Below are 25,035 nucleotides of genomic sequence, written 5' to 3' on the forward strand. Positions count from 1 at the left end.
TCTTGAACTCCTGACCTCAAGTGATCCACCTGCCTTGGCCTCTGAAAGTACTGGGATTACAGACATGAGTCACCACCATTCCTGGCCAACAGGTTTCATGCTTATTACAACCCTAACTTCATAAAGCTCTAAGACCCAGGAAGAGGCAAAGGCAGAAATGAAACCCTGATACTCTACATCAGGCTCAGGAAACTACAGCCCATAGGACAAACCCGGCCCACACCCTATTCTGTATCAAAGAGCTAAGAATGGTTTCCACATTTTAAAGAGTGGTAAAAACAACAGAGAAGGAAGAGGCAGCATAACTTCCCACTCCTTAACTATAAGGTACATGTAGTGATGTCCTTCCTAAGTGTACAATATGGAGGGGAGAAGAAAATAACTTTACAATGTAGAAAACTGGAAACACCAAGGGTGGTGGGGAGGGCACAAAACAACAACAGAAAACTGAGAAACACCATCTCAGCTGGGTGATCGAGGTCAACTTCAACAGTCACTGGTTATGTTGATAGGATGCACTCTTCCTATGACGTGAAAAAGTAGCATTTACCTCTGTGGTCATCCTTTCCTGACTTCTCCTGACTCCGTAACTCCAGTCTAATCAAGACAAGAAACACCAGAGCAGCTGGGCACAGTGGCTCACACCTGTAATCCCAGCACTTTGGGAGCCTAAGGCAGGCGGAGCATGAGGTCAGGAGTTCGAGACCAGCCTGGTCAACATAGGGAAATCCCGTCTCTACTAAAAATACAAAAATTAGCCAGGTGTGGTGGCACACGCCTGTAGTCCCAGCTACTTGGGAGACTGAGGCAGGAGAATCACTTGAACCCAGAGGCGGAAGTTGCAGAGAGCCGAGATCGCGCCATTGCATTCCAGTCTGGGTGACAGAGTGAGACTCTGTCTCAAAAAAAAAGAAAGAAACATCAGAGTAATTCCAACACAGGGGCATCCTATGAAACATATGTAACCTCTCAAAATTGTCAATGTCATGAAATACAAGGAAAGCTTGAGAAACTGTTATAGCCGAGAGGAGTCACAATCTCGGGTCACTGCAACCTCTTCCTCCTGGGTTCAAGTGATTCTCCTGCCTCAGCCTCCTGAGTAGCTGGGATTACAGGTGCATGCCTTAGTAGAGATGGGGTTTCACCATGTTGATCAGGCTGGTCTCGAACTCCTGACCTCGTGATCTGCCCACCTCAGCCTCCCAAAGTGCTGGGATTGCAAGTGTGAGCCACCACGCCTGGCCTTTGAATACTTTAAGTTCTGAGATAAATGTGCAGAATGTGCCGGCTTGTTACATAGGTATACACATGCCGTGGTGGTCTGCTGCACCCATCAACCCGTCACTCTGACATTAGGTATTTCTCTTAACGGTATCCTTCCCTTAACCCCCCACTCTCCAACAGGCCCCCGTGTGTGATGTTCCCCTCCCTGTCCATGTGTTCTCATTGTTCAACTCCCATGATGAGTCAGAACATGTGGCGTTTGGTTTTCTGTCGCTGTGTTAGTTTACTGACAATGATGGTTTCCAGCTTCATCCATGTCCCTGCAAAGGACATGAACTCATCCCTTTTTAGGCTGCCAGACAAGTGTTTCGTGGGAGCCTAGGAATTTAGTTAAGAGTTTGTGAAACTATGGTGGAACCTAAGACCTGGGAAGGTTGTTTTGAGAGGGCTGATCCGCACTCAGATGGCAGAACTAAGGATCACTGTCTCAGCTGCAGACCCAGAAACAGCCCCATTACCCTGTGGACTCACAACAGCACAGTTTGGCCTTGTTCCTTCTTGAAAGCCACCTGCAAAGAACTCAGAAAAAGTCACACAATCTAGCATTTCAGTCTCTATTACGGACCTTGAAATTACTCAGTAACTCAGAACCACCTGCCTCAACTTTGGTCCCAGACCAGCTCTGCCTGCAAGAGTACCCAAAGGGAGGTATGCCTGACCAAGTCCCAGAAGTAGGCTCCCTCCACAGCCTCAGTCCCACAACAAAGCCTGAAGTTGTCCTGTATCTAGGACCAAGCCCTCCTATGGTTGCTCTCCTGGGGCAGCTTTGCCCGCCATGGGACCTTCAGGGAGAAGGCCCATCTGAGTAACCATGACAGGCTTGCCAAAGTCAATATCCTTGCAGATCCTAAAATTTCCTTGAAGCAAAAACAAAACAAAACAAAACAAAACAAATTTCCTTGAAGCTGTGTCCCAGTCCCAATCAGTTGCAGTCTGGGAGCAATTCTGTCTGTACAGAGAACTAGACAATAGTAAGCCTGTTAGTTCCCTGTAGGCTGACCTGCTGAACCTGGTCCCACTGTGGTACTTGAATCAGCAATGGAAATCGGCTCTGGCCATTCTCAACTGTGCTGTGAAAGTAGGGTTTCCAGCCCAGGAATCCATCAAGAGACATACATGCCTATCTGTTCCCCAGGGACAAGCTTGAATACTTTGGTCTCTGCTGTGGACCATGAAGCAGCCATATAACTTGGTTCCAGTCTGTTTCAGCTGCAGAGTGTGGCAGTACTGCTTGTCCAGTGATCCAATGGGAGCCCACTTAGAGATACAAAGAAGCCATGCCATTCTGCATATCTGGTAACAGATGCCACTTATGCACCCTGAAGTGGACCTTCATCCCAGCACCAGTCCTAGGACCAAGTTTATGAACCCTCTGGAGTCAACTCATAAATGATAGAAGATTCATATTCTGGAGAGTCCTGGTAGCAAGGCTGTCAACCATGAAACCCACTGTGGACCCAATAGCAGCCATGTGACCCAGCTCCAATCTGACTCAGTTGCAATCTGGGAGGCAACCCCATCAGCCTGGGTACCTAAAGGGAGTAGGCATTAACATGCTGATGTAGTCTGTAAGGACTGGAAGAGAAGTTTGCTACATCAAATGCACAGACACCAAATGCAAGGCTACACAGGTAACAAAGAATGAGGCAAACATGACACCACTGCAACTGCTCTCAAGCAAATGGGCATCTATGAAATAATAATAGAAACCGTAAAGAAGAGGCAAACGGAAATCCTAGAGCTGATGAATACAATGACAAACTCAAAAATTCAAAAGAGCATTAATAGCAGAGTCAATCACACAAAAGAAACAATTAGTGAACTCGAAGACAGGTCATATGAAATTAGCCAATTAGAAGAACAAAAAGAAAAAAGGTCAAAAAGAGTGAAGAAATCATAGGGGACCTATGGAATACTATCAAATGTATGAATATATGAATTATGGGAGTGAAAGAGTGAGAAGAGAGAGACAGAAAGATGCAGAAAGATAAAGAAACACTGGGTAAAAAATTGCCAAATCGGGCCGGGCGCAGTGGCTCACGCCTGTAATCCCAGCGCTTTGGGAGGCCGAGGCGGGTGGATCACAAGGTCAAGAGATCGAGACCATCCTGGTCAACATGGTGAAACCCTGTCTCTACTAAAAATACAAAAAATTAGCTGGGCATGGTGGCACATGCCTGTAATCCCAGCTACTCAGGAGGCTGAGGCAGGAGAATTGCCTGAACCCAGGAGGCGGAGATTGCGGTGAGCCGAGATCGCGCCATTGCACTCCAGCCTGGGTAACAAGAGCAAAACTCCGTCTCAAAAAAAAAAAAAATTTGCCAAATCTTGGCAGAGATTTGGACATCCAGTCCACGAAACTGAAAGGACTTCAAGGAAGATCAAATAAGGAAAGAATATTCTGAGACACATTATCAGAAGTTGTCAAAGAGAGAATCTTGAAGGCAGCAATAGTAAGAGACTTGTTACATATAAGAAAATTTCCATAAGGCTCTCAGACTTCTCAACAGAAACCTTTTTAGCCAAGAGGGAGTGGCATAATATATTCAAAATGGTGAAAAAAGGCCAGGCATGGTGGCTTATGCCTGTAATTCCAGCACTTTGGGAGGCTGAGGTGGGTGGATCAGCTGAGGTCAGGAGTTTGAGACCAGCCTGGTCAACATGGTGAAACCCCACCTCTGCTAAAAATACAAAAATTAGCTGGGCGTTGTGGTGCGCACCTGTAATCCTCAGTCTACTTGGGAGACTGAGGCAGGAGGATCACTTGAACCCAGGAGGCGGAGGTTGCAGTGAGCAGAGACCATGCCATTGCACTGCAGCCTGGATGACAGAGCGAGACTCCAACTCAAAAAAAAAAAAAAAAAAAGAAGAAGAAGAAGAAATGAAGGAGAGAGAGATATTCCAAGACAAAGTTGAGAGAGTTCATTACCACATGATCCACATTACCAAAAATACTAAAGTTCTTCAAGTTGAAAGGAAAAAGCATCAAATAACATAAAATTGTAGGAGTCTAAAACTCATCAGGAAAGGTAAATACACCGTCATATTCACAACACTCTAATAAGGAAATGGTGGTATGTTAATCACCTTAAACTCTAGTAAGAAAGTTAAATGGCAAAGTTTTCAAAGTCAAAATCAGTCTAAATTAGATAAGATGTTTTATATAGGTTCCATAACAGTTATAAAGAAAAACATCTAGTAGATACATAAAAAATAAAGGCTCAAAACATACCACTACAAAAATTCAATAGATCATAGGGTATATCAACAAGAATTGGAAGAAAGGATTAAGAGACATATAAAACAGTAAGTAAGGAATGAACAAAATGGCCAAAGTCAATCCTAATCTACCAATAATTAATTATTTTAAATGTAAATGGTAAAACCTCCAATCAAAAGACCAATAACCTCCAATAATCAAAACCTCCAATAACCTCCAATTATTCAGTAGCTGAATAAATAAAAACACAAGATCCAACAGTATGACACCTACAAGAGACCCACTTTGGCCTTAAGAATGCATGTAGACGAATGGGAGTGGTGGCTCACACCTATAATTCCAGCACTTTGGGAAGCCAAATTGGGAGGATCACTTGAGCCCAGATGTTTGAGACTAGCCTGGGCAACACAGGGAGACCCAGTCTCTAGAAAAAATAAAAAGAAAATTAGCTGGGTGTGGTGACAAATGCCTGTGGTCTCAGCTACTCAGGAGGCTGAGGTGGGAGGATCACTTGAGTCCAGGAGGTCAAGAGGCTACAGTGGGCTCTGATCGTGCCACTGCACTCCAGCCTTGGCTACAGAGTGAGACCCTGTCTCAAAATACAAAACAAAAAAGAAAAACACACACATACACACAGACATAGACAAAAATAAGGGAATGGAAGAAGATATTCCCCACAAATGGAAACAAAAGAGAGCAGGGGTAACTATATAGTCAACCACTGATCAACATGGGTTTGAACCAAGTACATGGGTCCATCTAGAAATATCAAAAAGTTAGGTTATGTCATGAACACACAATGTTAGATACAAGTCTATTTTTTCATCTGCTACCATAAAATATACACAAATTATACTTAAAATTTATCAAAACATAGGCACGCAAACTGTACATGACACTATTCATAGTAGACAGAAATGTAAACAAATGAAAGACGCAATATTAAATTGTAACTGCATAAAACTCACTATAATAATTTCATAGTCACCTCGTGTTGCTATTGCAGTGAGCTCAAGTAGTGTGAATATGTGCTTAAAACGCTGTGAGCAGTTCATCTTCCCAGTAAATTGTGTATTGCAGGAAAAAGTGATCTCTCATAGTTCTTGTGTTATTTATTTATTTACTTTTGTGAGACAGTCTTGCTCTGTCGCCCAGGCTGGAGTGCAGTGGTGTGATCTCAGCCCACTGCAACCTCTGCCTCCCAGGTTGAAGCAATTCTCCTGCCTCAGCCACCGGGATAATTGGGATTACAGGTGCGTGCCACCACAGTCAGCTAATTTTTGTATTTTTAAGTAGAGACAGGGTTTCACCAGGTTAGCCAGGCTGGTCTCGAACTCCTGACCTTGTAATCCGCCCACCTCAGCCTCCCAAAGTGCTGGAATTACAGGCGTGAGCCACTGTGCCAGGCCTCTTGCGTATTGTGATTGCAATACTGTAAACCTTGAATAACACCATGGGACCCGTATGAAGTGCCACTAGTGATGCTGGAAGTGCTCCAAAGAAGCAAAAAATAGTTATGACATTACAAGATAAAGTTGAATCGCTTGATATGTGCTGTAGATTGACTGCAGCTGTGGTTGTGTGTCATTTTAGACAGACAATTCATGTTGCAAACGGACTATGTAAATGCATGGTATTGATAAATACAGTACTGTAACTGTATTTTCTTTCTTTCTTTTTTTTTTTGAGATGGAGTCTCACTCTGTCACCCTGGGTAGAGTGCAGTGGTGCAATCTTGGCTCACTGCAACCTCCACCTACTGGATTCAAGCAATTCTCCTGCTTCAGCCTCCCGAGCAGCTGGGATTACAGGTGCCTGCCACAATGCCCACCTGATTTTTGAATTTTTAGTGGAGACAGTGTTTTACCATGTTGGCTAGGCTGGTCTCAAACTCCTGACCTCAAGTGATCCACCCACCTCAGCCTCCCAAAGTGCTGAGACTACAGGCATAAGCCTCCATGATCGGTGTATTCTCCTTACGATTTTCTTAGTAACATCATTTTCTTTTCTCTAGTTTACTTTATTGTAGGAGTATTGCATATAACACATATACCATTCAATATATGTGTTAATTGACCTTATGTAATTAATAAGGCTTCCATTCAACAATAGTCTATTAAATTTTTAGGGAGTCAAAAGTCATATGGTGGAGTTTTGACTACACGGTGAGTTGTCACCCCAGCCCCCATGTTGTTCAAGGGTCAATTGTACTTTTATCAGACAAAACAGAATCTAGGTCAAAAAGTATAAGAGCCAAAAGAAGTCATTACAGAATTATAAAGGGATCAATTTATGAAGGAGATGTATCAGTTGTAAATATGTATGTACCCAACATTGGATCATATAAATATATAAAGCACGCATTAAGAGATCTGAAGGGTCAAACAGACTGCAATACAATAATAGAAGGGAACTTCAAATCCTACTTTCAACAAAGGAAAGCTTATTCAGCAGAAAATCAATAAGAAAACACTAGACAGAGCATCCCATCCAACAATGGCAGAATACATATTCTTCTCAAGCATATATAAAACATTCCCCAGGACAGATAAACATATTAGGCCAAAGAACAAGTCTTAAGAAATGTAAGGCAACTGAAATCCTATCAAGCACCTTTTTCAACCACAGTGGTATTAAGCTAGAAATCAACAACAAGAGGAAGTTAGGTAAATTCACAAATATATGAAAATTAAACAACATGAAACTAAGTAACCAATAGGTCAAGGAAGAAATTAGAAGTTTAATTAAAAAATATTTTGAAATAAATGTAAAAGGAAACAATATACCAAACCTTAAGGAATGCAGGGAAAGCAGTTCCAGGAGGGAAGTTTCTAGGAATAAATGTTTTCATTAAGAAAGGAGAAAGAGCTCAAACAAACATTACTTCTCAAGGATCTCGAAAAAGAACAAATGAACCTCAGTTAACGAAAGGAAATAATAAAGATCAGAGTAAAAATAGAGAGCAGAGAAACAATATGGGAAGATTAACAAAACTAAGAGTTGATTTTTTGAAAAGATAAACAAGACTGAAAAACCATGAGACTGACAAAGACAGGGGAAGGGACGGCTGAAAAAAAAAAAAAGAACAAAAGACAAAAAGAGGAAAGACTCAAAAATCAATGAAGTCAGAAATGAAAATGGAGACCTTACAACTCATGCCACAGAAATACAAAGGATCACGAGATACTACAATGAACAATTAGATTCCAAAAAAATTAGATAGCCCAAAAGATTAATTCCTAGAAACACACAACCTACCAAGACCGAATCATGAAGAAACAGAAAAATCCAAACACATCAGTAATGAGTAAAAAGACAGAATAAAGAATACAAAAACTCTGATCAAAGAACAGCCCAGGACTTGATGACAGCTTCATTGCTGTATTCTACCAAATATTCACAAAATACCATTTCTGAAACTCTTCCAAAAAGTTATAGAGGAAGGAATACTTCCAAGTTACTGCAGTATCACTCACAATACCCAAGTGTTAACCAGCAGAGGAATGGATAAAGAAAATGTGGTATGTATCACAATGAAATACTACTCAGCCTTAAAAAAGAAAATCCAGTCATTTGTGATAACATGGGTGAACCTAGAGGATAATAAGTGAAATAAGCCAGGCATAGAAAGGCGAACTTGCATTATCTCAACTATTTGTGGAGTGTCAAAAAGCTGAAGTAATAGAAGCAAAGAGTGTAATGCTGGTTACCAGAGGCTGGGACAGGAGTGGGAACAGGGACATGAACGGCTATAAAGGTTTAGTTGGAATGGAGGAATAAATTCTCTTCTCTATATCTGTTTTACAACCTGGTGACTATAATGAATAACAATGTATATTTGAAAATTGCTAAGAGAGTATATGTTAAATGTTCTGATCACAAAAATAATAGCTAGTAAGGTGAAGGATATATTATTTACTTTGATTTCATCACTCCACAAGGCATACATGAATCAAAACATAACGTGGTACATGATAAGCACATAATTTGTTATCTGTCAAATAAAAATAAAAAATAAAGGATGTCATTTTAATAAATAAAACCAACAATCCAAATAAATAAATTAATAAAAAGAAGAAAAATACCGAACTATATGTAGCCTATAAAGCACAATATTTACAGAACCTTTTACGGAAAAAATTTGCCAACCTCTGTCCTAGATCCAGAACTTCATTCAAAATCAAACCACATTGCTTCTCACAGAGCACACAAAGCAAGTGGAAAAACAAACCCTAAAGCTGTCAGCTTCAAAGAAAACATAGCAAACAGAACAGATTTCAATTTATTGATTACTTGGAAAACATTTACACTTTTGATGACACAGAAGTTTGCTCAAACTCCACTCCTGAAAGCCTCACAAAGCTGACAACCTTGTCACGTCGTCAAGCCATATACTTTCTTGCTGTGATATGAAAATCAGGCCTAGGGAAAAGACTAAAGACCGGTGGTGTTGGGTTCCACTTAAAAACAAATCCTTTCCTCACCAAACCACACTCTAATATAAAGCACTAATGTGAAGCCCCAGGAGGTATTTTTCTTTTTTGAGATGGAGTTTCACTCTTGTTGCCCAGGCTGGAGTGCAATGGTGCGATCTTGGTTCACCGCAACCTCTGCCTCCTGGTTTCAAGTGATTCTCCTGCCTCAGCCTCCTGAGTAGCTGGGATTACAGTCGTGCACCACCGCACCTGGCTAATTTTGTATTTTTAGTAGAGATAGGGTTTCTCCATGTTGGTCAGGCTGGTCTTGAACTCCTGACCTCAGGTGATCCGTCTACCTCGGCCTCCCAAAGTGCTGGGATTACAGGTGTGAGCTACCATGCCTGGCCTCCAGGAGGTATTTTTCTATACCATCAGATTCTTAGAAGAGCAGAGCACACAGAAAGAGCTACACAATTTGCCAAACAGGTACATGAATAACATTCAGAAGAGAAGACTTGGGAAATGGGGAGTACACTGAGGGATATACCTGTATGCACCCTCTCGTACCTCCTTGGAAAGAATGACTGGGATAAGTTGTTATAGTGAGAATATTTTGGAGCAAGGAAAGTAAACTGTCCTGTCTTATAAATGCTAATCATTTAATGAATAAAAGGTAACTCACTTGAACCTTAATTTTAAGATGGGTAAATGATTCTTCCTCTCAAGGGATGCGTTTTCAGAAGGATGTTGGTTTAGGGGAAAAAGGAGGATAAGAATGAGAAGCTAGGGTCTTTCCAGGTGCACAGCCTACATTAGAAAATACCTCATAAGGCACATCTGCCCTCAGGCCATTTCTATAACAATCAGAAATAAGAGGGCACTGGGATCAGAGTGTTTCAGAAATTCCTGGGGTCTACAGTGTATTAACTGGGGTTGTAGACTGCGTAGGTGTCCTCCCTCTATATGGATGGTCACCCTGCATGGGCCCCATTGCCCCCAGGATAATTACACACCTGTCACAATTATGGGGACAGAGCCAGCACATGAACCCCACGCAAATGCGTCCTCTATTCACACGCGAGGCCCCGGTTACCCCTGCTGATTCCAATGTACACGCACACACAGACACGTATTTCCAAGTGTGTCAGAGCACCGACTGGCAAAAATGACTGAAACGCCAAGCGAGGCCCTGTAAATACTAAGAGTTGTCTTGAGGCTGCTTCCTTTTATGCCTTGACAGGATTGTGAATTTTACTTCTGATCTTGTCCTTCAAGCCATGATGGCCCAGCAAGCAAGTGTTAATTCACCTTACCCTGCTGGTCTTTCCTTTGCATCAAACATTATTAGAAAAATAGAAGTTATAAAACAAATTCCATTTGTCTACACGTGGAGCCTGTGAATTCAGAATTCTTTGGTATAACTCAGTGTTAATAGGAGATATGGCTTGGATATTTGACCCATCTAAATCTCAAGTTGAATTGTCCTCCCTAGTACTGGAGGTGAGGCCTAGTGGGAAGTGTTTGGGTCACGGAGGCGGATCCCTCATGGCTTGGTGCTGTCTTGGCCATGGTAAGTGAATTCTTGCAGAATCTGGTCGTTTGAAAGTACATGGCATTCCCCCAACCACCACTGTGTCCCAACCTTACCCCTCCTTCTGCCATGTGGTGCCTTCTCCCCCTTCACCTTCCAAGTAAAGTGGAGTAAAAGCTCGAGGCCTCCCTAGAAGCCAAGTGGATGTCAGATGTCGATGCCATGCTTCCTTCTCAGCCTTCAGAACCACGAGCCAATAAACAAACACCTTTATAAATGACCCAGTCTCAGGTATTTCTTTATAACAATGCAAGAATGACCTAACACAGTGGGTGCTGTCAGAATGATGTTCCTTCCTAACACCTCTTAGGGGACATCACCTGGAATTCTCGACAGTCCTTAATCACAGGCTACCCTGAGCTGCTTCTATTCAGTTTGCTCTCCTTGTCGGGTTATAAACAATGTATAGGTAGCAGCTGTGTCCTTTTAGTTATTATCTCATTCTTAGTGCTAACATCACAGAGTTTGGTGTACTGCAGACACTTAAGTCTGATTTTGACTCAAAATTCTGGTTTTCAAAATTTATCCAAAGTACACAGCTATAGTCATACACAAATGTTCGTGCAAGAATATTCAGGGAATTTTTTTCTCTGCGAATTTTCTTTAGAATGGAGATAAAGATTCATATGCAGCTGTAAGAAACAATACAGTGAGAGAGATCCTGTTTACCTTTTACCTAATTTACACCAATGATGGTTGAACCACAGTGTAATATCACAACTAGAACACTGTCGTCAATGCAATCAATTGATATTATTCTACTTCTCCAGAGAATACTTTTTAAAAAATCAAAAAGAGGCCAGGCGCAGTGGTTCACACCTGTAATCCCAGCACTTTGGGAGGCCGAGGCAGGCGGATCTCGAGGTCAAGAGATTGAGACCATCCTGGCCAACATGGTGAAACCCTGTCTCTACTAAAAAATACAAAAATTAGACCCTTTTCACAAGATGGCGCCGTAAGTGAAGAAGGAAGCTCCTGCCCCTCCTAAAGCCGAAGCCAAAGCGAAGGCTTTAAAGGCCAAGAAGGCAGTGTTGAAAGGTGTCCACAGCCACAAAAAAAAGAAGATCCGCACGTCACCCACCTTCCGGCGGCCCAAGACACTGCAACTCCGGAGGCAGCCCAAATATCCTTGGAAGAGCGCCCCCAGGAGAAACAAACTTGACCACTGTGCTATCATCAAGTTTCTGCTGACCACTGAGTCTGCCATGAAGAAGACAGAAGACAACAACACACTTGTGTTCACTGTGGATGTTAAAGCCAACAAGCACCAGATCAAACAGGCTGTGAAGAAGCTCTATGACATTGATGTGGCCAAGGTCAACACCCTGATTCGGCCTGATGGAGAGAAGGCATATGTTCGACTGGCTCCTGATTACGATGCTTTGGATATTGCCAACAAAATTGGGATCATCTAAACTGAGTCCAGCTGGCTAATTCTAAATATATGTATATCTTTTCACCATAAAAAAAAAAATACAAAAATTAGCTAGGGGTGGTGGCGTGCGCCTGTAGTCCCAGCTACTTGGGAGGCTGAGGCAGGAGCATTGCTTGAACCCAGGAGGCAGAGGTTGCAGTGAGCCAAGCTCGCGCCATTGCACTCCAGCCTGGCACCTGGCAACAGAGTGACACTGTCTCAAAAAAAAAAAAAGAAAAATCAGACCGGGCGCGGTGGCTCACGTCTGTAATCCAAGCACTTTGGAGGCCAAGGCAGGTGGATCACCTGAGGTCGGGAGTTCAAGACCACCCTGACCAACATGGTGAAACCCTGTCTTTATAAAAAAAATAAAAATAAAAATAAAAAAAATAAAAAATAAATAAATCAATCAAAAAGATAGGCTGGGCATGGTGGGTCATGCCTGTAATCCCAGCATTTTGGGAGGCCAAGGCAGGCAGATCACCTGAGGTCAGGAGTTTGAGACCAGCCTGGCCAACATGGTGAAACTCCGTCTCTACTAAAAATACAAAAAAATCATCCAGGCGTGGTGGCAGGCGCCTGTAGTCCCAGCTACTTGGGAGGCTAAGGCAGGAGAATCACTCAAACCCAGGAGACAGAGGCTGCAGTGGGCCGAGATTGTGCCACTGCATTCCAGCCTGGGCGACAGAGCAAGACTCTGTCTCAAAAAAAAAAAAACCCTCACAGTAGAGGACAGATTAAATAAATAAATAATGATGTGCTATATCATGACATAAAATACATTTACTAATGATACTGATCCATATAATTCAGAAAGCATTTATGATGAATTACCAAGTGAAGAAGGTAGGTTTAAAAAGGTACGTATGGCCGGGTACGGTGGCTCACGCCTATAATCCCAGCTCTTTGGGAGGCCGAGGCGGGTGGATCATGAGGCCAAGAGATTGAGACCATCCTGGTTAACATGGTGAAACCCCGTCTCTACTAAAAATACAAAAAAAAAAAAAATTAGCTGGGCATGGTGGTGTGCGCCTGTAGTCCCAGCTACTCGGGAGGCTGAGGCAAGAGAATTGCTTGAACCCAGGAGGCCGAGGTTGCGGTGAGCCGAGATCATGCCATTGCACTCCAGCCTGGGTAACAAGAGCGAAACTCCGACTCAAAAATATGAAAAACAAAAATAAATAAAAAGGTATGTATAATTTGGGCAGAGGTACTTTGGTGAAATTAAGAACACAGACTCTGTGGTACAACTTTCAGGGTGTGAATCTAAACTCTGACAGTTACTAACCTGACAGTGGAATTCAGATTCCACTGGTGAAACCGGAATACAAATACTACAAGAAGCAGCTATCTCAATTATCAAGTAAGATAATCTACATAAAAGATAATGATACATAGCAATTGCTTTATCTGCTAGCTGTTATTATTAAAGATCAATGACATTACATGCCGATTAATCCATTTTTAGAAAAGAAACACAAGGCTGTTGTTTTTTTCTTATGCTAAAATATGTGCTTCTCAGTCAGCTATCAATATCATGAATGCCAACTAAACATAGCTTTCCAACCCTGATGTTAAGCATGAATTTATTTTAATCAGCAAAATTACCAAAAACGATTCTAAGACACATAAGAAAATGTTCCCTCTCTACCAGCAACCAGGGAAATAGAGGCATGATTCTGCATCAGAAATCAAGTTTAAAGACTAATCTAAAAAGAGATACCAAACTGAGAATATTAGCAAGAGAATGAATCATGTGTTCTATGTGATACGGGAGATTTATGTAATTATTTCAAATTATTGCCATGTTAGTCATTTCATATATTTGGATTTCATATCTTGGATTTGTTACTTATACATGTAATCATGGAAATGTTACTTGTATAGTATATATTTGTAAGGCATCAGACATCACTGATTATCATTTTCTGTCAAAGAAACATTAAGATCATAGAAAATCTAATTCTGAAAGCCTCTCTTTCTTGATCATTTGCAGTCATTAGTTTGAAATGGCATATCTCTAATCCTATAAGATGTAAACACATGAGGTTTTTCAAAGCAGGAGAAAGATAACTGGCATGCCTCTCTCCCCTCCACATGTGCACAAATGTAATGTGACCCATGGCTAGGTTGGATTTCTTTTACAAACTATGACTCAAAGAGTCTTTAACTCTTACTTGGTATATTCTCAGGAGTTTTGGGTAAAATAAAAAAAATAAATAAATAAAAATAAAGAGTCTTTAACTCATTTACATGGTCAATTACCAGGATTTAATGCTCCAGAAACAAACACACACACATGTTTAGTCAGGAGTGGGAGACAGGACACATAGATAGAAAATGTTAACAGTAAGTATCTCTGGATGGTACAATTGGGAGTAATTTTGAGTTTCTTCTTTATGAGCTCTTATGGGAACTAATTTTTTTTATAGCAGGCCTGCATAAATTGCATTATAAGAAATATAAAAAACAGGGATCTGGGGAAAAAAAAAAAAGAAAAACAAACAAACAAACAAATAAATAAATAAAAGAAATATAACTTAAGGAAGTCCTAAATGTAAAAAAATGATTACTTGGGCTGGGTACAGTGGCTTATGCCTGTAATCCCAGCACTTTGGGAGGCCAAGGTGAATGGATCGCCTGAGGTCAGGAGATTGAGACCAGCCTGACCTATATGGTGAAAATCCATCTCTACTAAAAATACAAAAATTAGCCGGCCACAGTGGCATGCACCTGAAGTTCCAGCTACTCGGGAGGCTGAGGCAGGAAATGACTTGAACCTAGGAGGCGGAGGTTGCAGTGAGCCAAGATGGTGCCACTGCACTGCAGTCTGGGCAACAGTGACACTTCAGCTCCAAAAAAATAAAAATAAAAATAAATTTAAAAACAATTACTCAAGGTAAAAGAAATCAGAGTTATGAAGGTGCTGGTACCCTGTAGTTATTAACAAATGTTTGAATGGATAGGCTTGTGGAAAGCAAAATAAGTGTATCTCAAAAATGTCCATACCCTAATGCATGAATGCAGGCATATGTGGTGTTGCATGGCAAGGGAAGTTTCAGTTGTAGATGGACTTAAGCTGCTAATCAGCTACCCTTAAGATGGGGAGATTATCCTGAATTGTGCCAGTGTGCACACTGTAATCACAGAGTCATTAGAAGTAGATGAGGGGGGTCAGAAGAAGAGAAATAGGTAATGACAAGGGCAGAGATGAAGAAAGGTGATGTGAGAATGACTTGTCTGTGCTGGCTTTGATGACACAGAGTTGGGGGACCCAAGGAATGCCAGCCTCTAGAAGCCAGTAAAGGAAGGAAACAGAAAGGCTCCTAAAGTCTGCAGAAAGGAACAGACTCTTTACATCTCAGTTTTAGCCCTATGAGACCTACTTGACTTCTGATGGCTTAAGATAAATTTTGTTGTTTTAAACTACTAAATCTGATGGTTTGTTACAGCGCAGAAAGAAACTGACACTAAGCCTAATATTGGAAAAACAGAGCGACTGAAGCAAATGTCACCTCCCTAATTGTGAAGATCCTTTCACTATGTCTTGGCAATACTTATGAACTGCAAAAGCAGTTCTAATAGGGAAGTTTAAAGCAGTAAACATCTACCTTAAAAAAGAAAGCCCTCAAACAACCTAACATCACACCAAAAGGAACTAACAAAAGAATAAACTAAGCCTAAAGTAGTAGAACGAAGTTAATAATTAAGGTAAAAGCAGAAATAAATAAAAGAGAACAACAATAGGAAAACATCAAAGCAACTAGGAGTTTGTTTTTTTTAAATATAAACAATTCACAAATGTTTAACTAGACTAACAATGAAAGAATGAGAGAATATTCAAACTAAAAAATCGGAAATAAGAGACATTACAATTCATACTACAGTAAAACAGAGGACCACAAGTGACTACTATGAAAACTTATATACCAAAAAAATTGAATAAGGTAGAAGAATTGAACAAATTCCTAGTAATATACAATCTACCAAGACTGAATCACGATGAAATACAAAATCTGAACACACCCACAACAGGTAAGGAGGTTGAACAAGCAAATCTCTCCCATGAAAGACCAGGACCTGATGCCCTCACTGCTGAATTCTACCAAACATTCAAAAACCTAATACAACGCTTCTCAAACGCTTCCAGAAAATTCAAGATAAGGGACTATCTCCAACCTCATTTTATAAGACCAGCATGACCAAACCCAACAAGGACACTGGAAGACAAGAAAAATTAGCGGCCAATACCTTTGATGGACATAAAAGCAACAATCCTCCTCAGCAAAACACTAGCAAAATGAACTCGGCAGCATATAAAAAGGATCATTCACCATGATCAAGTGAGATTTATCCCAGGAATGCGAGTATAGTTCAACATATACAAATCTATAAATGTGATATAGCACATTAACAGAATGAATAGTAAAATCCACATGATCATCACAAAAGATGCAGAAAAAGCATCTGATAAACTCCAAAAGTATTTCCTAATATAAACTCTCAACAGATTAGGTATAGAGAAATGTACCTCAATATAATAAAGGTGATATAACACAAGCACTTAACTAACATCATAATCAATGGTGGAAAGTTGAAAGATCAGGAACAAGACCAGGATTCCCACTCTTACCACATCTAATCAATATAGTACTAGAAGCCTTAGGCAGAGCAATTAGGCAAGAAAAGAAATAAAATCAGCTGGGTGCAGTGACTCACGCCTGTAATCCCAGCACTTTGGGAGGCTGAGACAGGTGGATTACTTAAGGTTTGAGACCAGCCTGGCCAACATGGCGAAACCCCATCTCTACTAAAAATACAAAAATTAGCTGGGTATAGCAGTGTGTGCCATAATCCCAGCTACTTCGGAGGCTGAGGCAGAAGAATTGCTTGAACCCAGGAGGCGGAGGTTGCAGTAAGCTGAGATTGCACCCCACTGCACTCCAGCCTGGGTGACAGAGCAAGACTCCGTCTCAAAAAAAATAATAATAAGAAGAAAACAAATAAAAGCCAATCAAATAGGAAGGGAAGAAGTTAAACTGTTCCTGTTTGCAGATGACATGATCTTATACATATAGAACCTTAAAAACTCCATCAAAAAATGATTAGAAATAATAAAGGAATTCAGTAAAGTTATAGTAGCAACATCAACATTAAAAAATCAATAGTATCCCTATACACTAACAATTATTTGAAAAAGATATCAAGGCTGGGCATGGTGGCTAATAGGCAAATGAACTGCATCCAATTAAAAAACTTCTGCACAGCAGAACAATCAGCAGAGTGAAGAGAGAACCTATGTATTTGAAGGAAATATGTGCAAATCATACATCTGATAAGCAGTTAATATTCACAATATATAAGAAACTCACACAACTCGAGTGTGAAAAAAATGATTAAAAATTAGGCCAAAGGCAGGGCACGGTGGCTCACATTTGTAATACTAGCACTTTGGGAGGCCAAGGTGAGCAGATCACTTGAGGTCAGGAGTTCGAGACCAGCCTGGTCAACATGGTGAAACCCCATCTCTACTAAAAATACAAATATTAGTCAGGCACGGTGGTATGCACCTGTAATCCCAGCTACTCAGGAGGCTGAGGCAGAAGAATCACTGGAACCCAGGGGGCGGAGGTTACAGTGAGCCAAGATTGTGCCATTGCGCTTCAGCCTGGGTAAACAAGAGTAAAACTCCGTCTCAAAATAATAATAATAAATAATAATAATATGTATATGTAGTATATTTGAAAATTGCTAAGAGAGTATCATTTAAATGTTCTCATGACAAAATAATTAATGAGGTGGTGGATATGTTCATCAGCTTGATTTAATCATCTTATAATGTATACATATATCTAAACACATACACAATAAATCAATTTGTCATTTGCCAATTATTTAAAAATTTTTTAAAATTAACCATGTTAAAAAAGTAAATAACGACTACCATAATAAAAAAAAAACAAAAGACCAAAGATATCTGGTGTTTCCTTCCACCCAAAACCAAATCCCTTCCTTACCAAGCCACACTGTAATATAAAGTGCTAGAATTAATCTCTTCTATACCATTAGACTTGTAGACACGAGTACATAGGACTTGAACCATTTGACAAACAGGTAGGTGACTACTTAGAGAAGAGCGTGGGTCAATGGAGACTACGGGGCCCTGTCATATCCAGGGAAGAATTAGGATAAATGCCTATTTGGAAGGATATGTGCCACAGGAAAGTAAATAGTCCTAAGTTGTATAAACACAAATCACTAAATGAACAAAAAGGTAACTCACTGCAACTTGGCTTTAGGACGTATAACAGTTCTTCCTCCTCTGGGATGCTTTTCTCGATGACCAGATGGCCTGGGGAGGGAAAGGAAGATCAGAATGAGGCACCAGGACCTTTCTGGATCACAAGTTATGTTAGAAAATAGTGCACACCCACCCCCAGGTCACAGTTAAAATCCATCAGAAATAAGAGGGCACAGGGATCTGAGTTTTTGAGAGAAATGCTGGGAGACTGGGCCTTTCTAGGAACCACGGTTCTGAAACATGGAGCTGCCCCTCTCACCACCTCCCATGCAGGTACCTCTTTCTTCCCCAAAACGAATTCTATTCCTGAGGTTACTTCCTCCTGTTTCTGCATGGAGAGCTCTTCTGGCTCCAAAATTGCCATCTCGTGGCTACTTGTGAACTCTTCTTCCTTCCTGGTCATTTTCACAACAGCGTCGGGGCTCTCACGTCACTTTGGGACCACTGCTCTCTAGCAAGCACCACACGGTTGGAAGGCGAAGGCACAGCAAGCAGCGGAGACACTAGAAATACAGATGACACAGTCGCACACACCGGTGCCCACTCAAAGTCCAAGCACACAGGCCCGATCCCGACCTGTCACAGCCGCACACCCGCTGGCCCTTTCACACCCACAAACGCCCATGCCAGACAGACACTGCCTGTCCCTGTTAACCCCACAGAAGTGCAGAAGCACATTTCAGAGACACGGAGGCCCGTCGTGGCCATGCCACCCTCGCAGAGCCCACCGGCATTGACCTCACACGGACTGGAGGTGCAGAGAGACCCAGTCTGGCTGCGTCACCCCTACGGGTGCCCTTACAGCCCGGCCCTAAGGCCCTCATAGACGTCCAGACACATTGTGTCACAGTTTATGGGTACAGAGCCCGGCCGTGTTAACCCGGCATGCATCACAGCGATGGGAACGGGGGCTTGTTCACATTACCCCAGAGACGCTCACATTCACTTAAGTCAGTCACTGGGCCACGGAGGGGGGAACCACCAGGCAACACACACACGCACACACACACACACACACACACATACACACAGTCTCGCACTTCCCTGCCCGCCCCTTCCGAAGCCTCAGGCCGAAGCTTCTTCATTTTAGGGCCTCGTCGTCCCAAGTGGCTCCCTCACCGCCATTCCCCGCGGACCCGCCCTGGCTTTCTCCTGAGAGGCAAATAGCTCCCGGCTCGGGGCCTAACCACACCCAGGACACGAGGAGATGAAACAGGGCCTCAGGCGCAGTCGTGACAAGGTTCGGGGGCAACCATTTTTAAAAATTCCGCGAGGATGAAGCACGCCCCTCAGCCGGCGATCTGGCTTGCTCTTCATTGGACTGTGCCCCAAAGGCCTCTGGGAAATGAAGTCCGTAACCCGGGAATCCACAGAGTTGGAAGCGGCCGTCAGGGTTTCCCAGCATGCAACTCAACACGGTCTTAATGACGCCATGCCTTGAGGGCTTCTGGGAAATGTAGTCCATAACCCGGGAAACGACGTAGCGAGAAGGGCGCCCATCAGTGTTTCGCAGCATCTAAGTGGACAGGGCCCTAATGGAGCCGTGCCCCAGAGACCTCTGGGAAATGCTCACTGCGCGGGAATCCTCAGCGTTAGAAGCGCGGCTCTCAGAAAGCTCTTCGTCGGTGTCTCTTCCCACTGTTAGAGCAGCTGCGCCTCATAGACTTCAGGGGAAGCGTATTTCAGATTGGGAGAATCCTCAAATGCTGGAATCCCTCGGCTTTCTCCCGTCCTGAAACTTCTACTCCTAAAGAGCAGCACAAAAAACTCCTGGGAAAAGTGGTTAAGGCCTGGGAGACTACAGTTTTAATTGCTCCCAACTTGCATTTGGGATCCGTCTGTAGGGGAGGCATGACCCGGCGGCCTTCCGGGAAATGTAGTCTGCAACGCCCAGAAATCACACCTGTAATCCCAGCACTTTGGGAGACCAAGGCGGGTGTATCACCAGAGGTCAGGAGTTCGAGACCCTGCTGGCCAACATGGTGAAATCCCCGTCGCTACTAAAAATGCAAAAATTAGCCGGGCGTGGTGGCAGGCGCCTGTAATCCCAGCTACTTGGGAGACTGAGGGAGAGAATCGCTTGAACCTGGGAGGCAGAGGTTGCAGTCAGCCGAAATTGCGCCACTGCACTCCAGCCTGGGCAACAAGAGCGAAACTCCACCTGAATAATAATAATAATACGCCCAGAAAGCTTAGAAGTTCTGATTTGGGAAAAGTTCAAAAATTTCCCAGCAGCTGTGCCTCCTCCAGACAGTTCTTGGAAATACAGCCTCGAGCTGGAAATGCCTCTAGAAAGTGTTAGGTAGGATGTTCACACGTGAGATTTTGGGGGCATTTCAGTACTGCCCGTTCCCCCACCCCTACAGTAGATTGGGGGGGTGTCCAGACATGTGTGTACGGATCTTGAGTAGGTTCCATGGGAGTGACCCGGTCCTGACATCGTCTGTGCCAAGGCTCTCTGTACGGGTGGGACTTTGTGTTTTGTTCCCTGATGCTGTCCCTGTCTTGAGAGCACTGCCTGACTCTTCGAATGTCTCTGTGAGTGTTATCTTGAGACTGCCCCTGTGATCGTAACCTGGCCTTTGGTCGTTTCTGTTGGTGATGTGTTTCCTGGGTGTTAGGTTTTCAAGGAAAAGCAAGGGTTAAAGACACACACACACACACACACACACACACACACACACAAACACACACACACGCAATGGCTGGACAGCAACACAGGCATATTGCAGACACTTCAGAAGTGGGGGACCAGCCTGATACCAGAGTCTGCTCTGGCTTACAGGCTAGTGTAGGTATGGGCAGGAGGGGCCTGAGCAGTATGGCTTGCTGCTGGGCAGGATATTGACAAGATGTTTTTATGATCAGGCGGTGTGGCCCTTTTTCCGCTGGGATGTCATCAGGGTGTTCCTTGAACCTTTGTCCAGCAAGATATTATAGGGATTTTTTTTTTTTAAGTTGGGCTTTGCCTGGTAGGGTATGATGAGAATGTTTCTTTTATTGGGTCGTTTTCTGCCTTGTGGTCAGCTGGTGGGGCAGGATGTTTCTCACGGCCCCAACCCCCATGGAATGTTTCACTTTGACCAAGTCTGCAAAATCACAGGGGGCTTACAAAAGGGTGCAATTTAGACTAGCACTGGGGTGTGAGATGCTTTGTCCCAAAAAATATATGCAGTTGTTGGAATAGAACCCACTGGTGGCTGTGACTGATTTGGATTGTGTGGGCTTATCAGGGAGCCTCCTGGAGTTGAGGCAAGGGAGGGTGCCTGTGAGGTTTTTGGTCTTGATTATGCCATGGATGAGATTGTATGTTTTTATGAACATGTGGCTAAGACTACTGTATAAAGCACCCTTGACATACATAACTCCACCTTAGAAAAAAACTCTGTCTTGCATTCCACAGGACACTTTCCAACAGGGACAAGATGTTTTGCTTAATAAACAAATAATAAAGACTGCATCCAACCAGACAAGGACATAAACAAGCACATTCTTCTACTATCAGTCCCTCCCAGAGGACTCTTCCCATAAAAACAGCAGGGCTTCAGCAGCTCGAAATGACCATCTTCACTGAGAACTGTCCCGCTGTCATTGGCGATAAGAACTTGGCATCTGCTGCTAAAGCCTCTGCCCACATCAAAGACTTCTCTTTGCGAGACCGAGACCGGATAGGCCTGCCCAGCCCTGACCAGGAGATTCTTTTTTTCTTTGTTGCTCTCCCTAGATTGAGTTATTAACCCTTTCTCCTATGTCTTTTCTCTTGATGTTAAACATTACTTTGTTTATTATGAAATGTTTAATCTATAACATTTATATATATTGATTAAGTACACTACTATGTGTGGTTTGCAATTTTTTTTTTTTTCGAAGACGGGGTTTCACCATGTTGGTCAGGCTGGTCTTGAACTCCCGACCTCAGGTGATCCGCCCGCCTTGGCCTCCAAAGTGCTTGGATTACAGGCGTGAGCCACAATGCCCGGCCGGGTTTGCAGTATTGACTGACCTGTGAAGTGGCTTGAGCCTGTGTGCCTGTGGTCTCACTATGAAGTGAAAGGGCAGTACTGAAGAGAATTGCCTTATAGGAGTCAGCGTTCTCCAGAGGGACAGAACTAATAGGATATATGTACATATATAAAAGGGAGTTTGTTGGGGAGAGTTGGCTTACACGGTCACAAGGCGAAGTCCCATGCTAGGCCATCTGCAAGCTGAGGAAGAAAGAAGCCGCTAGTGGCTACGTCCAATTCCAAAACCTCAGAAGCAGGGAAGCCAGGCATGCAGCGTTCGGCCTGTGGCCAAAGGCCCGAGAGCTCCCAGCAAACCAGCAGTGTAAAGTCTGAGTCCAAAGGCCTAAGAACCTGGAATCTGATGTCCAAGGGCAGGAGGAGCCTAAGGAAGCATCCAGCACAGGAGAAAGATGAAAGCCAGAACACTCAGCAAGCAAACGTATCCCACCTTCTTCTGCCTACTGTGTTCTAGCTGAGCTGGTGGCCAGTTGGATAATGTCCACCAGCACTGAGTATGGGTCTTCCTCTCTCCATCCACTGACTCAAATGTCAGTCTCCTCTGGCGACACCCTCATAGATGCCCCAGAAACGATCTTTTGCCAGCTACCTAGGCTTCCTTCAATCCAATCAAGTTGATACCTAATGTTAACCATCACATGCCTCTTTGAGAACTCCATGCAGCTCATGGCTTTTGTGATTGAAACAGCATCAATAAAAGCCTGCCATTGTGGAAAGATACAAAGTATGTGGACCTAGTTATCTCTGACTTTAAGCCACTCTTGGGAATGGTGTGATCAGCAGATTTGAAACTGCATGGGGAGAGTGATGAAGACATAAAGAGTCTCCTGGTCCGGGCAAGTCTGTTGGTCCTGCAAGAAAGAATCTTTGATGTGGGTAGAAACTTTGGCAGCAGATGTCACAAGTGCTTATCACAAATGACAGCGGGATGATGGTCAGTTAAGACAGTCATTTAGAGCTGCTGAAGCCCTGGTCGTTTTATGGCCAGAGTCCTCTGGGGAGGACTGATAGTGGAAGAATGTGCTTGTTTATGTCCTTATCTGGTGGGATGCAGTCTTTATTAGTTATTTACCAAGCGAAACATCTTGTCTCTGTTGCCAAAGTGCCCTATGAAATGTAAGATGGAGTCTTTTTCTAAGAGTTACATATGTCAAGGGTGCTCTGTACAACCACTAACAACTATACAACTACTATACAATTCTATACAACGGCTGTTTTCATTTTTTTGGTTGTGCAGTTGTGTGCATTTCCTAGTGGGTATACAAGCTCTGTTGGGGGATTTGTCAAATGGCGTCGCAAATCCCTACTGTCTGTAGCTGGGGATGAGTGGTTGTGATGACCTTAACCTACTCTACCAGGTGTGTCTGTCAAATTATGTCTCTGTGAGTGTGTATCGTGAACATGAGCCCAGCCTCATCTGAAACAAAGGGAATGATGCTGTTTCTTTTGAGAACATTAAACTTGTTAAAAGTATAGACATGAAATTCTCAATTTATCTGGCCCTAATGTAGACATTTTATATTGAATCAATATATTTTATGGAGATTAGTGTTGTAAGCCAATGCAACCTGTTTTTTAATTTTTAAACAAGAAAGAATAAAAAATGATGACAGTTTAATCAATCCAAAGTAAGCAATGAAACAGCAGCAGCTGCTCTGTCCCCTTTACAAGCCGTGAAGAGTTCGCTTCCGTTTTCTTGTGCTGTTTCGGGGCCTGGGTAACTATGTTTAAAAACCTCTGGACTACAGATGTAACTTTCCACTTGGACATAGGTTTAGAGCCGAGAGTCAGGAAGTCAGGGACCCTCCTGGATGTTGGGTGAGGCATCTTTAGCTTTTAATTCTCTGAACAAGAAAGTCGACTCAGAAAACACAAGTACTCTGTTTAAGTAAGAGTCTCCAGTTTATCCTTCAGGAACTATTTGCATTTTTTAAAACCATAGGCAATAAATACTATTTTTTTTTTTCGAGATGGAGTCTCCCTCTGTCACCCAAGCTGGGGTGCAATGGTGCAATCTCAGCTCACTGCAACCTCTGCCTCCTGGGTTCAAGCCTCCCAAGTAGCTGGGATCACAGGCACCTGCCACCATGCCCAGCTAATTTTTGTATTTTTAGTAGAGACAGGGTTTCACCATGTTAGGCAGGCTGGTCTCGAACTCCTGACCTCAGGTGATCCACCCTCCTCAGACTCCTGAAATGCTGGGTGTGAGCCACCACGCCCGGCCATAAATACATAATTTTATGAGCAGTCTAAAATGCAAAACTAGCCTGCCACATCTTAGTAAGGACCTGGTTTCCATGTTGCAATTTGTTCCCTTTGAATATTCAAATACTGTCTGTTTAATCTAACAGAATTTCTTTTTACTCTAGGATCTGGTAGTTAGCCAATGATGAGCAGTAGGTGGATGTGGGAGTTAAGAATTTCTTTTCTACCTTAGTTCTAAGAAATATATCAAATGTCCATAAGGAGGATTTTTTTCTAATGATTGTTTTGTTCTTTTTTTCTGTAAGATGCCCTCTCTGATGCCACTATAAGTGTTTTCTGTTTGTTTTTTCTTTTTGAGGTGGTCTCACTCTGTCACCCAGGCTGCAGGCTGAAGTGCAATGGCGCGATCTCAGCTCACTGCAACCTCTACCTTCTGGGTTCAAGTGATTCTCCTGCCTCAGCCTCGCAAGTAGCTGGAATTATAGGCACCTGCCACCACATTTAGCTAATTTTTGTATTTTTAGTTAGAGACAGGATTTCACTACATCACCCAGACTGGTCTCGAACTCCTGACCTCAGG

The 25,035-nt window shown here is 42.8% G+C and overlaps 1 protein-coding gene and 1 pseudogene across 2 annotated transcripts in view; one reads left to right on the forward strand and one right to left on the reverse strand.

Annotated features, from left to right (window-relative positions):
* The window catches only part of ZNF331 (zinc finger protein 331), a 62,877-nt gene extending 43,328 nt beyond the window's left edge, over positions 1-19,549 (reverse strand). For both annotated transcript variants that reach the window (XM_064380891.1, XM_064380890.1), the window contains exons 1-3: positions 19,348-19,549; positions 18,506-18,731; positions 18,211-18,279 (exon numbers count right to left, since the gene is read on the reverse strand). The gene's annotated coding sequence lies outside the window, so the exon portion shown is untranslated. The remainder of the gene's footprint in view (positions 1-18,210; positions 18,280-18,505; positions 18,732-19,347) is intronic.
* LOC110568055 (large ribosomal subunit protein uL23-like) lies at positions 11,461-11,928 on the forward strand (annotated as a pseudogene).
* Positions 19,550-25,035: the final 5,486 nt, after the last annotated feature.

Source organism: Aotus nancymaae, unplaced genomic scaffold (genome assembly GCF_030222135.1).
Source record: "Aotus nancymaae isolate 86718 unplaced genomic scaffold, 86718_ANA_hifiasm-v0.15.2.pri h1tg000028l, whole genome shotgun sequence".
Taxonomy (NCBI): Eukaryota; Metazoa; Chordata; class Mammalia; order Primates; family Aotidae; genus Aotus; species Aotus nancymaae.